General features: G+C 41.6%; 1 protein-coding gene across 2 annotated transcripts in view; it reads right to left on the bottom strand.

Moving 5' to 3' along the window:
* The window catches only part of ATG5 (autophagy related 5), a 286,210-nt gene that overhangs the window by 124,805 nt on the left and 144,148 nt on the right, over window positions 1-17,257 (bottom strand). The gene's annotated exons all lie outside the window — the stretch shown is intronic.

Genomic DNA, 17,257 nt, shown 5'->3' with positions numbered 1-17,257 from the left:
AATACAGCATATACTTTCCAAAGACAGTAATGCTGATCATTGGTGGAGGTTTTCATGGCGGATTTGGTATTTCTTCTGGTAAACTATGTAATGCCTCATACACACGTTTAAATAATCTGGTGGAAAAGTCCGTCTAACTTAATCCGCCCGTGTGTGGGCTCCGGCTGATTTTTTTTTACCCAAAAGTCCGGCGGACTAAGAAAGTATTTTTGCACTCCAATCTGTCCGCCGGACTCGCATTTCAGCAGGCAATCTGGCCGTGTGTGTGCCAGTCCGCGGTACTTTTGAAATGAACAGACTTTTCCCACCCGGAGAAAAGTCCACTCATCTTGAGCGCGTCTCCAGGTAGCCGGGGCCAGCGAAGGAGGCGTCGCTGGCCCGTCATCTGGTATGGACTTAAAGGGGAATCGGCGTGGGGGGTCCCCCCCTAGGTCCATATCAGACCCTTATCCGAGCACGCTACCCATGTTGAGAGCACGCGGCCTGGTACGGCTCGTCCCCACCCCCTTCCCTGGCCGGCCGGGTAGCGTGCTCGGATAAGGGTCTGATATGGATCTAGGGGGGACCCCCACGGTGATTTTTCGGCGTAGGGATTCCCCTTTAAGTCCATACCAGGCTACCTGGAGACGCGCTCAAAATGAGCAGACTTTCCTCCGCGTGTGTGGGCGAGTCCGTTCATTTTAAAAGTACGGCGGATAGTCCGGGGGACTTAGTACGCTGTATTAGTCTGCTGCAAAAGTACCGTGTGTGGGCAGGTAGCTCGTTCGGAAAGTCCGGTCGGACTATGTGTGTACACGGCATAAGTTTAACAAACTGCTATAAGAGCTTCCGAATGTTGCTAGAGTGCCTCATACAAATGAAATATTTTGTATAAAAAACAAGTGGCAGAACTGCAAAAAACGTTTTCTATCGGTATATGCTTTTTTTGTTTTTTTACTAAAATCAGTCAGCAGGAATGCAACCATTCTGATAACTTCTAAAAACTCCAGTTTAAAGTGTTTGTAATCCCTTGAATATAACCAGCAAAGTGACTAGTCTCAAGTTAGGCACATAAATGAAACAAAATCCCCCTATATAAAAGTTGTGCCTGTTTATCTGCAGCACTCTCGTCTCTCCAGTCTTCCAAAAGAAAATTTTTTCACATTTCGCAGCAGCAGAAGGCAGAGGGCCGGGATCTGACATCACACACACTGTAGAGCTAGAGTGTAGAGCACCCTGAAATCCAGCAGCCAATAGGAGTGAATTGACACACCCCACTCTTCACAGGCTCAGAGAAACACATAGCTGAGTGTATGAGTCATCTGCTGTGTGCTGGAAGGGTGGGCCAGACCCGGGAGGCTAAGGTGTCGACTCAATCGATTAGGAATAGGTCATGCAGATAGCAGAGAGGAAAGATCTGAGAGGAACCAGACTTGGTGCTTTGGATTCGGGTTAGTACACACTATAGTGGGATGTACTCTATTAATTTTTCATGTCTGAGGTTAACAACCACTTTAACCACTTAACAACCGGCCCATAGCCGATTAACGGCTACAGGGCGGTTGTTTAACTCTGAGAGGCCGCCCTGGGGCGCGCACTCGAGAGCATCCGTGACCATCACGAATCATTGCCATTTACCACGTGATCGCTCCGCCAAATGACGGAGCGATCACTTGTAAACAAACCGGCGTCATGTTATGACGCGGGTTCCTCCCCCCCCTCTCTGTACCGATCGGTACAGCGGAGGGGGAAGAGATCAGTGTCAACAGCGCTGTGGGCTGCATCTTCAGTCTGATAGTACAGCACCTGCAGATGTATCTGAAACATCTACTACAACATAGTATGGGTTTTTGGGCACAGGTAAAATTAGAATAGGTGCAGAAGTAAATAGGTCTCAACTCATCAAAAGCTTGTTGGGCCTGTTCAGTCCATTGAAATTTCACCTTTTGTTTTGTGATAGCTGTAATTGGTTGAACAACCTTTGAGAAATTACATATGAATCTTCTTTAGAAGTTACAGAAGCCAATAAAACATTGTACCCCTTTTTTGTTTGTAGGTACTGGGCAAGATAATATGGCTTGAATCTTGGAAGCGTCCCCCTCTATGCAACCAGGTGAAATAACGTACCTCAGGAAATCAACAGTTTTCACATTGAAAGCACATTTCTCTAGCTTTGCATACAAATGATGAGTAGGGTCAACACTGTCTTAAAGGGGTTGCAAAACCTCTTTTTATTTTTTAAATAACAAACATATCATACTTACCTCCACTGTGCAGGTCGTTTTGCACAGAGTGGCCCCGATCCTTGACTTCTGGGTCTCCCAGTCGCGCTGGTAGCTCCTCCCCGCATCATGAGTCCTGCATTTGTGTACATTCACACAGAATGCAGGTCTCGGCCCCGCCCCCCAGCGCGCGCGTCATTGGATTTGATTGACAGCAGTGGGAGCCGATGGCTGCGCTACTATCAATCTATTCAATCAAGAGATGAGACAACGAGCAGAGAGGAAGAGTGCGTCTCCACAGAGGAAACAAACTATTTCCAATACAAAATAAATCCCAGCGCCAGAAAGGGAGGTAGATGGCCTTATGAAACCCTTTAAGTTTTCATCAATGTATTATTTTAAAACTTGTAATTCAGGCTCTGAGAATGTCCTGCCATAAGGTATTAGAGTCCCTGGTAACAATTTGATAGGACAATCATAATCTTGGTGGGAAGGGAGAGTATCAGCCCCTTTCTTCTCAAAAACATCAACAAAGGCCAAATAGTTTACAGGAATCTTTGACATATTGTTGTCATTAAGAGTAGGCTCCAAGATCAAATTCACAGCTTGAGGTATCAGACCATCTGAGAGAAATCCTGAACATGACCTGTTGGGGTGTCTTGAGGACTGGAGTTGAGATGCACTGTATTAGACACCTAGTACATAGAAGAAAACTTTTCCAGTTTGCCAGTCTACTGCAGGGTTGTGTCTCCATAACCAATTTATTCCTAATACCAGTGAAAAAATGGGATAACAGACAAGGTTAAAAGAGAGTGTCTCTCTATGGCATGATCTAGAGGAATGGTTTCTGTGGTAATAGGACAAGATTTTAAAGGAGTTCCATATATTAGCTGTATTTGTGTAGGTACCGACAAAGCTTTAGCTAATGTAGTATCCATAAAGCCTGCCACTAGCTCTGGAATCGATCATTGCATTAAGGTTAACTGGCTCTTTACTCTATTACAGTAGAGAGAAATCAAATGAAAGGACATGATATGTAGCAATTGCTGTGAGGTAGAGGATATATTAGATTGCTTACCTCCCCCAGAACTTGGCATAACTTGGCTTAGCTTTACATTCCTTCACTTGATGTCCTGGCTTTCCACAATATAAACATAGTCATTTAGATATACGACAAGATCTCTCTAGATCAAAGAGAGGTCCTTGGGCTATTCCAATCTGCATTGGTTTATCTGTGGGAGCTTCAGAGGATATGTCAGGATTGCAAAGGGGCAGAGAAGAAATTGCTCCTGTGAGGAATCGTGTAAGTATTGGCCTGTTCTTGTCTTCTTGTCCGTAATCTGCAATTGACATGTATACACATGGAGACAGTGCTTGCAAGTGTGGATGGAACACTGACCCCTGCAGTTGGTACAGATAGCTTGGGGGTTGTGACAAATGAGCAGCGTGGCTCCTGTGTCCTCTCCTCCTCGTTGGCGGGCAGCAGGTCAGGTTGCAGGCAGAGGGCAGTGGCTCCTGTGTCCTCTCCTCCTCAGCTTTGGGCGCTTCCATTGTGTGGCTCCTCCCTCCTCCTCCTAGGCGTCCAATAGGATCGGCTGTCCTTTCAGCCAATCGGGTGATGGGTCTCAAGATTGGCCCAAGAGTTGGATAAGAGTGGCGATAGTGAATATTAAGTGAATATTAATTCGCTATTGTCACACAACTGGGTGGGATCGAGCCCACCCCTTTTTTAAAGCCTATTATAGCCTCTGGCTCTAATCACATGCTTAAAAAAAAAAACACCCCCGCCATTGGAATCAAAGAGTCCGGTGCCCTGTATGTAGATCAGGTGGCCGGACGCATGGATGGGGGGTGGCGCCTGTGTGCCCCTAATGGAGGGGACACCGATGGAGATGAAAGGTACATTTGACTCATATTTAAACATATTGCATTTATTTTATTTTATAAAAAAATGTAAGTTTAGTGTTACTTCAAATGTGGGTGAAACATTATCAAAATTGTGTTTTTAGAGGCAGATTGCTGTGGACCACTTAATTGCAAGTGAAGGTTTTTTTGAGTGGAAACTGCTAGAGTGCTTTTAAAACTGATAAGTGCCAGCTAAGAGAGTATATGAGGTATACTTGATTTCTTTTTTTTTACATTTTAACACACACCGATTGACTCTCCAGCCAGAAAGTGTCACAAAGCTGAATGACAGCACAAAGTCTTAGATCAGCGTGTCAGTTGTGTCCCTATGGACAAAAGGACTAATAAGTGGGCTTTGAAAAGGGAATGGAGAATGAGTTTAAATCTCCAGCTTATAACTCAAGCCATTCAGAAGAAAAAAGGAGGAAGGAATAAAGTAGAATATCAACTATTGAGTTACCAGTAATGCTGACTCACTGGCAAGCTGTGGAAGATCTGGGGGATTAAAATACATGGGCAAAGGAGAGAGTACATTATGTGGCACCTTTTCCAATAAATTTTTAAGTAGTTAGTGCATTATTTACATGGGAGGGATTAAAGTAGAACACCTTCACACAACCTATTAACCACTATATCCAACACATTCTCATATGCGCAAAGAGTTACAAGTATTTAAAGGGTAACACCATTTTTTGTGTGGAGAAAAAAATAGCAACTAAAGAAAAAATAATATAGCTTATACAATTGCAACACAAGTCATAATGTCACTGATCTGCTGGTACTGAATATAGAACCCTTCCCTAATAACCTGTACCACCACTGCGCCAATGAACAAATAAAAATGTGAATAAGCTGCCACTTTTGTGAAATAATGTAAATTAACAAAAAAATTATACCTATAACCATACACTTGTTGAGTTGTTCTGTACACAGAATGTGTACAGAATGGACTCCAGAAACAAATTCCTGCTTGTGTGATTGGCTCACCAATTTTCCCAGAAGTCTTCCTAAGATACAAGTCAGATTTTAGGAATGCCCTGCAACAAAAAATTCATTTTGGGTGAAATACTCCCAATAGGAACAAGTCTAAAGAGATGCAGACCCAGCAGCTTTCCTCATTAGTGCTCTGCAGCTGCACAGCCCACTGATAATTATGAAACCACTCCAATTAGACCCACTCGGCACAGAGGAACAAACAGCGATTTCTTCAGAATAACAAAAAGGTAGGAATCTGCAACAAAAGTTGTTATAATCCTGACAATGTACAAAGATCACCCAGACGGGAATGTTTTTTTCTCAGCAAAAATGGAGCTATGCGTTAACCATTCCCAGACCGCCCACATACAGTGGCAGGGCAGCCCGGCTGCGCAAACCAACATACCTGTACACCAGTCCACGCATTGAGTACAGCAGGTGAGCGTCTGCCGCATGCCGCCAGAGCTCGTCCATGGGTCCGGTGGACTCAATGTCCACCAGCCACCCGCAATCACGGTAAAGAGAGGCAGAACGGGAACGTAAACAAGGCGGATCCATGTTCTCACGAAGGAGAGAAATATCAGCTGTTCCTAGTGGTCAGGAACAGCGATCTCTCTCTACTCCCAGCGAGCCCATCCTCCTGACAGTTAGAAAGCACTTTCCTAGGGAACACTTAACTCACTGATCACCATTGGGGTTAACCCCTTCCCTGCCAGTGTAATTTATACAGTGAACAGTGCATTTGTATAGCACTGATCACTGTATTGGTGTCACTTAGGGTCACATTTGTCCGCCTAAAGTACGCAGTCCTGCTAAAAATCACTGATCCCTGCCATTATTAGTAAAAACAAAAAAATCCCTAAATCATTCCCCTATTTTGTAGATGCTATAACTTTTGTGCAAACGAATCAATATACATTTTGTTTGGGTAAAATGTCACATGACTGGGCAATTGTCAGTTAAAGCAGACGCAGTGTGTATCGCAAAAAATGGCACACTGGACTTGCTTGTAAACCAGTAAAAATAAATTACATTTCAAAGCATTATAACCATTTTTAGAATTCCATATTATTAATATATCAAGCATTCTGTATGTTTTAATATATTTCCAGACCTTAAAGAGTAACTGCTCTTTGGTTGAGAAAAAAATATTCCCCTGGGTGATCTATGCCCAATGCAGGCATTTTTAGAAAGTGTTGCAAATTCCCACCCTTTGTTCTTAAAAAAATAGCTTTTTGTCTGTGTCCATGTACAAAGTTAATCTGTATGGGAGTGATTTTATAATTATCAATCAGCTGCTGCACCTGCAGGGCTTTAATGAGGAAATTGGGAAGGTATGCATCCCTTGAATCCCAGGAATTTCCTTTGAGAATATCTCACCAAAAATGAAATTTTTGTTGCAGTGGATGTCCCAAATTTGACATTTATGTCAGTGCAGACTTCTGGGAAAGTCAATAAGCTATTCACACAAGCAGGAAATTATATTTCTGGGGGGCTGTACTGTGTACAGAATGCCTCCAGGTAGCCATATTGCATTTATCGGTAAACTACAGCACTGCAGATTAAAAAGGAAAGCTATTTTTTTTTTTTACTAGTATTCCATTACAATATGACTTGTGTAGAAATTGCATATGCTATATAATTTTTTTTACACACGTGGCCTCACAGAACTGGGTCTTCTTCCGTGAGGCCGTATATATGCGTATCTGTGTTTTTTCTGCTGGAAACACACTCCCAGCACAGAAACAAGGCTCTCACAGAGAGCCCATGGTCCCATGCTAACAACTGGGAACCAGGCTTCCCAGCCGCTTATTGGCTATCACAGTCATCAGTCACTGGGCAGCCTGCACCTGTGTGTTTTTTTTCTCCTCTTAAATGGAAAGATACATCGTAGTATAAACAGTTATCCTATGGGCCCTTTCACACGGGCTTTCTGACCAGGTCCGTCTGTCAGTTTTTCAGGCTGACCTGATGGGACGCTCCATTCATCCCTATGTGTCAGCGGATGTCAGCTGTGACTTGTCCGCTGACACCCGCTGCTGTCCGAGAAATCCAGACGGATGAAGACCCTATTTTCTATCCGTATGGTGGATCAGAACAGATGGGAAAGGATGAAAATGGACAGGCAGCTGATAGATTCTCCTCCCCCCAGACTGTAGAACAGAGCAAGACAATGAAAAAAAGAAACACTGCCATTATACATATAAACAGCGATTATTATTATACAGAATTGATATAGTGCCAACAGTTTACGCAGTGCTTTTTTATCCCCGTAGAAAAAAAAATATTGAAACTCTGGGGATCAGAAAAAGCACCAAGACATGTCTGACATCTTATTATTTCATTCTCTCTGTATTGTACTAATAACTTCCTGCCTTAACTGAAATAAAATCTTACAGCTAACAAAGGTGTTCGCAAACCAATTTATCAAAACTGCCAAGCCTTTTCTGAAGTGAAAAATGTTGAGAACCTTCTAAAATAGTGTCACAAAGTTTACCTTTGTAATCATATATTATAAGTAATGACATGACTACACACAACTACTAGTTATACTTCCCTTTACTAAGGTGAAGGGTAGATTAACATTGATTATTTCCTGTAGTAAAATGTTGGGTTTAAGGCCACGAATGGAAATTTCACATATTGGATAAGTCTGCTATTTTCCTAAACATGTTCATTATGCTGTACACTTTAGCACATAATGTCAGATATAACCATCTAATTGTAGTTCTGTAGGGATAACCATTAAACATGTATATGCATACATCTGGTTTTGCACTATTTGTTTCTTGTAAGAAGTGACTGAAGTGTTGTGTCTAGACATTGCTCGACTACACTTCACTTCATAAACGTTAGCAACAATTCTATTCTTAATTCCTGGGAAACAGCTCACAACTTTCTCATATCCTTACATTGAACTGAGCATCACAGTGATCCTATATCCTCACACAAATTAGTTGCAGTGAATCATCTTTACAAACACTTGGAAGTTTCATATAAAACGTCCATGAATACAATCAGATGCTTATCATAATAAGCAGAACTAAAGTCAGTTTTTTAATTTATTTTTATTTCAAATTTTTAAAACTTAGAACACATATGTGTAATTTATAAATACACATACTATATATACATAGATACACACACTGTATATTACTGTGAATTTTATATATGCTCTTGAAAAATGATCTGCAGGTGAATTGTGGGGAATACTGATAAACATTTCAAAACCAACATTTCATTGTTCTTATACAATAACAGCACACTAATTATATATATATATATATATATATATATATATATATATTATTATTTTTTTTGTATTATACGTGCTGTAATGATGATAATTATTACTGGTCATTACAGTGGGCAATGAGAGTCTCTGGATTTTAAGTTTTCATCACCCCCTGAAGGGGAAATGAAGATTACTGTGTCAACAAGTGACACAGGAACCTGTAAACTTACCCAGATAATAGTGGAAGAATTTTTCAGGGAACATAGTGTGGGAGAGGTATGTGAATCAGAAGACTGACTTAAAGCGGAGGTCCACCCTAAAATGGACCTCCGCTCATCGGAATCCCCCCCCCCTCCGGCGCCACAATCGGCACCTTTCAGGGGGGAGGGGGGTGCAGTTACCTGGATAATCCAGGTAACTGCACCCACTTCCGGGCTAGCTCTCTGCGGAAAGGGGCGTACGTTACGCCCCTTTCCGCAAGCGCCCGCCCCCTTCAGCAAGTGCCCCGCTGCCTGCTGGGAAACACACAGCTCCCAGAGGCAGCGGGGACCGTCCGGATTGCGCCGCGCGGCTCGCGCATGCGCAGTAGGGAACCGGGAAATGAAGCCGAAAGGCTCCATTTCCTGATTCCCATACCCAAGATGGCGGCGGCACGAGCGAGCGATCGGCTTCGGGTGCCGACATCGCGGGCGCGCTGGACAGGTAAGTGTCACTATTTAAAAGTCAGCAGCTGCAGTATTTGTAGCTGCTGGCTTTTAAAAAAAAAAAAAAAAACGCGGAGTCCCGGTGGACTCCCGCTTTAACAGTGTCACAAATTCTTTGGCAGGGAAATTAGTTCTCATAGATGAACATAAAGACACAACTGTCTCTTTTTCCTGGCAACTCAAGTGTTACTAAACCCACAACAGTACAATCAGTCTGTATATGCAGCAAAGCATGCTTGTTATACTCACGTTGGAACCTAAGGGGTTAATCTGCATTGTGTAAAAAGGTTGTTTCTTAACCTTCTTTCAGAGCCCCCAATATATCTCCTCATAGTACCGTGGCAAGGGGACAAGTTGCACATGCTCAGTTTGATGTGTATTGATCTTGGGAGGGTGCATATGATCAGCACAGAGCCAATCAGCACTGTCCAGAGGATCAGGGGTCATGCATCCTCATAGGTCAATCATGGGAGAATGGAAACTCCCCCAACAAGCTTTAACCAGTCACAAGACTGCTGTATCTGCTGTTGAGTAGAGGTATTTAGCAGTTTATATTTACTAAAATAATTGCATTTCCATGTTCTGTGTACTGTGGGAGACCAGATATAGTAAATGCAGGGTCCTGGGTTTAGCATCACTTTAAGCTGTCAAATAAATATGAAATATGCTAGTAACAAAGCAAAATTAGTAAACCATACCATTAGTAAACCATGCAATGTATTAAGAAGCATATAATATTATATTAACATTAGGTAAAAAAGCTCTGTACATGAAATGTCCTTATCCAGCACAAAATCAGACATCTGACATTCAAGTGCAGTCATGTGCCATTTTAGCCTAAACAAAACTATAAGTGGCAGTGAGTGGCTCCTGAAACATTTACATATTTGTCAGTAAAAACAACTGATTGATGAACTTAAGAGTTTTGTTAGATAACAAATCCACAGTAAATGTTTAAAAAAAAAAAAAAAAAAAAAAAGTATCGCCTATGTTTTGTGCTTACTCAAGCTTAGGCTTGCTCTTAAAAGGTTACATTTACAGTTATTGACTGCCTTAAGGATACATACTTTACACAATTTTTGGTGGACTTTCTTTCAGGACGACGAAAAACAGTGTTTACGAATTTACAAATTCCTGGAAATGACGCATTTCAGGACTGGAAAGGAAAATCTACAACGCATTAACAATGGCCACAGTGAAAGTTGACTGTAAAAAAGTATGACTAATGTGCTGCTGAACTGCTGTCTCATACGCTCTTTGATCTACTCATGGGTTATAAAACGATCGTGTCTCTGTGCTTCCGACAGAAAAGAATGTTATTTGCCTTTTTTATAAACCATGAATGGCACATGGGACAATCAATTTTTTCAAATACAAAATTCCCCAATTGCAAAAGATTTGTTTTCAGCTGCAGACGAATTGAGAAATACTTGTACACTTGATGCGCAACTGTGACTTATTTTTTGCACAGGCTTATAAAATGCTGCCTTTTAGTTTTGGCGCATAATGGAATCCATACAATGTGTATGCAAATACTGAAATCATGAGTAGAAGAGAACTGGATGGAGAACAAGCCACCGAAAACACATTCATAGAGTTTTATGGCTTACCTCATACATGACCTAGATTCTTTTTTAGAATTAGCACGGCGGCATGATACAAAGAGAAATGTAAAAACTATCTTACATTTATCTTAAAATTAAAGTATGTTTGTGTGTAACCTAAAAAAGAATTCAGCTTAAATAAAAAATAGAAAGAGAAACAAACAAAAAATTCACTCTTTGATGTGTTTTGACAAATTCTTCCTTTTTACATTTGTTTAGATTTTATCAAATTTTTATAACAGGTACTTATATAGTGCTGATAATTCACATGATGCTTTACTTATATAGTGTATATTCACGAGTCCGTGCCCTTAAGGAGCTTACAATGTAAGGTTCCTAACGCACATTAATGCACATACTAGAGTAAATTTAGACAGGAGCCAATTAACCTACCAGCATGTCTTTGGAGTGTGGGAGGAAACCGGAATACCCAGAGGAAACCAGGAAGAACATGAAAACTCTAGGCAGCTTGTACCGTGGTTGAGATTTGAACCAAGGACCTTAGTGCTGTGAGGCAAAAGTGTTTCATCTAACCTTTTTTTATTTGAAAGAAATACAACATGGAATGCACCATGAAACAATAATAATGCTGTATATAATAACTAATCTCAAAACTCAAATGCAGCTCACAATATGGGTTTTAGTAGAATCTATATAATTAATCAAAACCCCAAACAATTGGGAGATGGAAAGTAAAGAGAAGAAATTTAATGGTATGAACAAAATGAAAGTAAAAAGATTGAGGGCAATAAAAAAAAAAAGGGGCTTGCATAAAGCAAAGGGGGTAGATGGAAGTCATAATCACTGAAGTATCAGTGAGCCACCAGAGAGATGGGTAAATGTGCCAACAGACAATATACAATAGCCAGCTATTTATACAGATTCTAGCCACTGAACAACTGACTGTTGTTCATACGTGCACACAGTCTTTAGTGAATATCTGGTGAAAAATAGCAGGTTCTGCTAAGGGCCTTCAAGGCAGGTTGCAGCCCATGACTGTTCCTGTTGTCAACCTTAAACAACAAGCTTGGGCAAAGGTTTCCCTACAACTGTAGGCACCTACGGGTTGATCCAGCCATGCTATTTACAATCTGACTGCACAATCCCTGTACAATTTACGTAAGAATTAGGAACAATATGTACTTGCAGGGCCTACCTAAACAATTCTTCAAAATTTTCAATCTGGTAAACTCCTGAAATAGATAAATGTTGGAGCTAGCTAGTTGCTGCCATAACCCCGGTATTTAGCATCAAAGTACTAACGTATGGGTACGTAGTTTTGCGTGAAGTGGTTAAACTCTAGCATCAATGCTTGATCTGAGTCAGTGAACTCAAACTACAGTGGTGTGAAAAAGTGTTTGCCCCCTTCCTCATTTCCTGTTCCTTTGCATGTTTGTCACACTTAAGTGTTTCGGAACATCAAACCAATTTAAACAATAGTCAAGGACAACACAAGTAAACACAAAATGCAATTTGTAAATGAAGGTGTTTATTATTAAAGGTGAAAAAAAATCCAAACCATCATGGCCCTGTGTGAAAAAGTGATTGCCCCCTAAACCTAATAACTGGTTGGGCCACCCTTAGCAGCAACAACTGCAACCAAGCGTTTGCGATAACGTGCAATGAGGCTTTTACAGCGTCCTGGAGGAATTTTGGCCCACTCATCTTTGCAGAATTGTCCTAATTCAGTTACATTAGAGGGTTTTCGAGCATGAACGGCCTTTTTAAGGTCATACCACAACATCACAATAGAATTCAGGTCAGGACTTTGGCTAGGCCACTCCAAAGTATTCATTTTGTTTTTCTTCAGCCATTCGGTGGTGGACTTGCTGGTGTGTTTAGGATCATTGTCCTGCTGCAGAACCCAAGTTCGTTTCAGCTTGAGTACACGAACAGATGGTCGGACATTCTCCTTCAGGATCTCTTGGTAGACAGCAGAATTCATAGTTCCTTTTATCACGGCAAGTCTTCCAGGTCCTGAAGCAGCAAAACAGCCCCAGACCATCACACTACCACCACCATATTTTACTGTTGGTATAATGTTCTTTTTATGAAATGCAGTGTTCCTTCTACGCCAGATATACTTGGACACACACCTTCCAAAGAGTTCCACTTTTGTCTCATCGGTCCACAGAATGTTGTCCCAAAAATCTTGGGGATCATCAAGATGTGTTGCGGAGAAATTGAGACGAGCTTTGATGTTCTTTTTGCTCAGCAGTGGTTTTCTCCTTGGAACTCTGCCATGCAGGCCATTTTTGCCCAGTCTTTTCCTGATGGTGGAGGCATGAATGCTGACCTTAACTGAGGCAAGTGAGGCCTGCAGTTCCTTGGACGTTGTTGTGGGGTCTTTTGTGACCTCTTGGATGAGTCGTCGCTGCGCTCTTGGGGTAATTTTGGGCGGCCGGCCACTCCTGGGAAGGTTCACCACTGTTCCGTGTCTTCGCCATTTGTGGATAATGGCTCTCACTGTGGTTCGCTGGGTTCCCAAAGCTTTGGAAATGGCTTTATAACCCTTTCCAGGCTGATAGATCTCAATTACTTTCTTTCTCAATTGTTCCTGAATTTCTTTGGGTCTCGGCATGATGTGTAGCTTTTAAGGATCTTCTGGTGGACCTTACTGTGTCAAGCCGCTCCTATTTAAGTGATGCCTTGATTGTGAACAGGTGTGGCAATAATCAGGCCTGGGTGTGGCTAGAGAAATTGAACTCAGGTGTGGACAACCACAGTTATAGTATGCTTTAACAAGGGGGGCAATCACTTTTTCACACAGGGCCATGATGGTTTGGATTTTTTTTCACCTTTAATAATAAACACCTTCATTTACAAATTGCATTTTGTGTTTACTTGTGTTGTCCTTGACTATTGTTTAAATTGGTTTGATGTTCCGAAACACTTAAGTGTGACAAACATGCAAAGGAACAGGAAATGAGGAAGGGGGCAAACACTTTTTCACACCACTGTATTAATATCTAAAGTAAAGTAAAGTCCTTATCTGTATGCTTGTTTTGGGTCAGTAACTTCAAATACTGAATTGAGAGAGCCAACACTTTCAGAAGACAAGATCAACAATGTGTCTCTCATGGCAGGTTTCTTTTAAAGGGAACCTTTCCTGACATAGGCTTGGAGGGTGCCATTGTTGACTTTTAATTCTGTAAATGCCACTTCCTTGGCTGTCATACTGAGCATCATGCTTTGATACCTTGGGTTTTTACCAGACCAGCATGTTTCAATAACGTGACATCTGGACTTGACTAATCTTCCCGATATACATAACTGTACTGGGTCAGTGGTTCAAACTATACAAACCAGGTGGTTGGCAAAACAGCCAAGTCATCAGTATTTTCAGAAGGAGGTCAGCAATGCAAGCCGCTATCTTTATCTTAGGAAAAGTTGACTGTAAATAATTAAGTGCAGCCTTTCTTTACTATTTCCGAAAACGTCAAGCTTCTTTTCAACTTAATAAAACCTTCTTTTTTTTTTAACACACATAATCACTAGTGGAAATCTGTGCATTTAGACTCCCCACAAAAAATATATAGGTCAGGTAAAAGCTGAACTATATAATAGTAGTTTGTATTTTTATTCTGCACTCGTGCTCATGGGTAAATGATTTGCATATGACTAAAGGTGCCCTTTTAGAAAGGAAATGCACAGAGTATTGGTGGCCCCATCAAATGGTTGATAGCAACTTTAATAAATTTAGTTTAAAGCTATAGACAATCATGTGATGTAAAATGGATAGTGTTATGTCTTCGTGAACCCAAAAGTGGTTTCACCGTGTCCAAATCAAGAACCAATCATCTCTTCAATAATGATTAGACCTTGTGTCAGGGCCTGGACTCGAACCTGGAACCTCTGGTGTGTCTGGCAATGACACTTCTCGCTGAGATGCTAGACAGCACCCGGTCTGATCTATTGGACAACCCTGCCGTGTGCCTTGACTTGTGCTGAACCTTGAACTCTTTGCTCTTCTCATCGACTTCCTGATTTAAGCCATCTCTCTGTTCTTCCTGTTTGCCAGATTACTGTGCACTCTTAAACCAGTATCTCGCTTGTGTCTCCTCTGCTGCCGCCCATATTGTGCTACCACTAGTTATTGACAATTGGCTTGTTCTTCGACTACGATTCTGCCTACGAATCGTAGGCAGAATCGTAGTTCCCAACCTGCAACTACTCTTTACTGACTACCCTTCTGTTTGATTCTTATCTGCTTATCCACTTCTGGAGGCGATTCTGAGAACTATGACCTGATACTAACACATAGCCACTTCTATCTCCACCATCAGGAGCTCTGGTGAACACTGGTTAGTACTTAGACTCCGCACCTCAGAAGAGTCCGCGTCACCAATGCCAGGGTAACTGCCTGTGTACATGCCCTGCTGATCGGTGGTAGTCTCACTAACTGGGCTTCAAGCCTGACCCCTGATCGAGGCGCCTTGCTTTTGTGAGAGGCTCAGAAAGTTGTTATGCCATTTACTGGATCTATGAAAATCCTCAAAAAACAATGATTTCCAACCGAACACAAAGCATGAAGTGTACACCTAAAAATGTGTAACCAGACTCACACCCTTCTTTTGAAGAAGAGTGGATTCTGACATGTATTTTTTCAGGTAGCGCCCCTCCATGTATTTAAGCTAAATTTGCAGTACAAATTCTATACCAGATATCCATCACAGATATCCAAGCACAGACAAAGCCAAAGTAGGCAGGATTCTTGCTTATTAAATGAAGATAATACATAGACAAATTCTAGTTAAAATGTTATAAACCATGATTTCTGGACCTATAAAACTGTCATAGCCTACAAAATATTCCAGTAATTTTATCATTATGCTGATGAGAACCAGACCATTAAAATGCTTGTACTAACTCCCTATGATAGCAATAATTAAAGCAATATGGCCTTCTAAAACCAAAAGCATTTACATGAGATCACTTATATCACATACAATTATTAAATGTATTCATTTAAGGGCAGGGTGTGGGGCCATGTAAATAATTGCAATACAGAAGCAAAGTTAACTGGGGCAAAAAGGGATTGCTCAATTACTTATAAGCCATGTCCTTTATTCATTTAGTTGCCACCAATGTAAGGCATATAATGGAGAAGAACCACTTCCACCTGGGAAGGTCAGTATGCCTTGGCTCCTCCACTTCATTCACCCACCGGCTGATTGCAGATATGGGGGATCGGGTTTCAAGAAGCAAAGCAGGGGGTTGGTATATATGTTTACTAACCAGTTTCTTTCCTTAATGAACACTGAGTGAGTGATCGGTCATAAATGAAGTATGGTAAACTGTGTTTTTGAGGTCTTTAGTTTGCAAATGAACAGGAAGTCTCTGCACAGAGGGCTTTCTGTTTATTCACTAATTGCAGCTACAGATTGAGAGAGAAGTAGATTGCTTTGAAACACATTTCTGTTATTAGAGGAATACCCCGGTGACAGCAGTAGGCTTGTAGGCTTTTGGGTGCTGATCCCAGACTTCATAGTGGCTCCATCCATCCCTCCTGACCCCGTCATCTCCTCAAGCAGCCAGGGCCAAGGCCCACACTGACTCTGGTTCCACTCTAGCCATCTGCCAAGTCTCTGCATCCCCTTTTGAAGTTTGAGTGTATCAGTTTATTGCCTAATTTGTTTATTAAATGTTACTCATTCATACTGCACTGAGATGTGTGCATTTCTCCCCCCATCCCTTTGTTCCACTCAGTGCAGCTACAGCTGCAGAGCAGGAAATGGAGGATCCCACTTAACAGGACTGGTGTCCTGTTTTAATAAATGTTAAAAAAAAATGCAAAAATAAAATAAAAATTGCTAAATAAAATGTAAAAGTGAAATTGAAAAATATATATATAAAAAAAAACCTCCTATAATTAGAAATCATTCACAGAGAAACTGTGGCTTCTACAATAAGCCTTTTTTAGTCGCCTGGAGCTGCACGAAAGCAGCTCTATGGGGACACAGCAGCTGTATGGCCACAGGTCCTAGCTTGACAGGTGTGTAGGTGTGAGTGGCCCCGAATACACATGGTCTACATCTGGGATCACACACACGCATGCCTGTCAAATTAGAACCCGTGACTGTGTTTGTACAGCCATCGCATCCTCATTCATCCAAGTAACAGTCTGCCTGCATGCAGCTCCAAGCAGCTGTAGCCGCATATACAAACCGCTCACAGTGTACAGGCCACAAAGTTCATGTGAATGTGCTCCAAGACCTCATTCACACACAGAATGCACCCCAAAGTCACAGGAACAGCCACAGGCAGCAGCCTATACAAAGTAATGACAAGCTGACAGATACTGTGGCTGTACACATGCAACTGCACATACTGGAAAAACTGGGTACTGTTAATCTTTATATGCATGTAACCACTTGGATGTGAGGATACATGCATACAGCCACAGCATCTGTCAGCCTGTCATTGCTTTTTACAGGCAGCTGCCCAGAGTTGTATGCAAAAACTTCACTCCCAGACACAGAAATGCACGTCTCCTGGATACTGTGCGGCCATTTGAGGTCAAGACACTAAGTGTCTATTTACATTAGGCACACATTATGGTAAGCATAACCTATGTGCACTGTTATGGTGTGCACAAGCGCTGCATTGCAGTGCTTGATTTTGCATCTTTTT

This window comes from Lithobates pipiens, unplaced genomic scaffold (genome assembly GCF_037356315.1).
Source record: "Lithobates pipiens isolate NorthernLeopardFrog02 unplaced genomic scaffold, aLitPip1_a1.2 Scaffold_18, whole genome shotgun sequence".
NCBI lineage: Eukaryota > Metazoa > Chordata > Amphibia > Anura > Ranidae > Lithobates > Lithobates pipiens.
The sequence above is the reverse complement of the archived record's forward strand: the minus strand, read 5'-3'. Positions and strand labels throughout refer to the sequence as shown.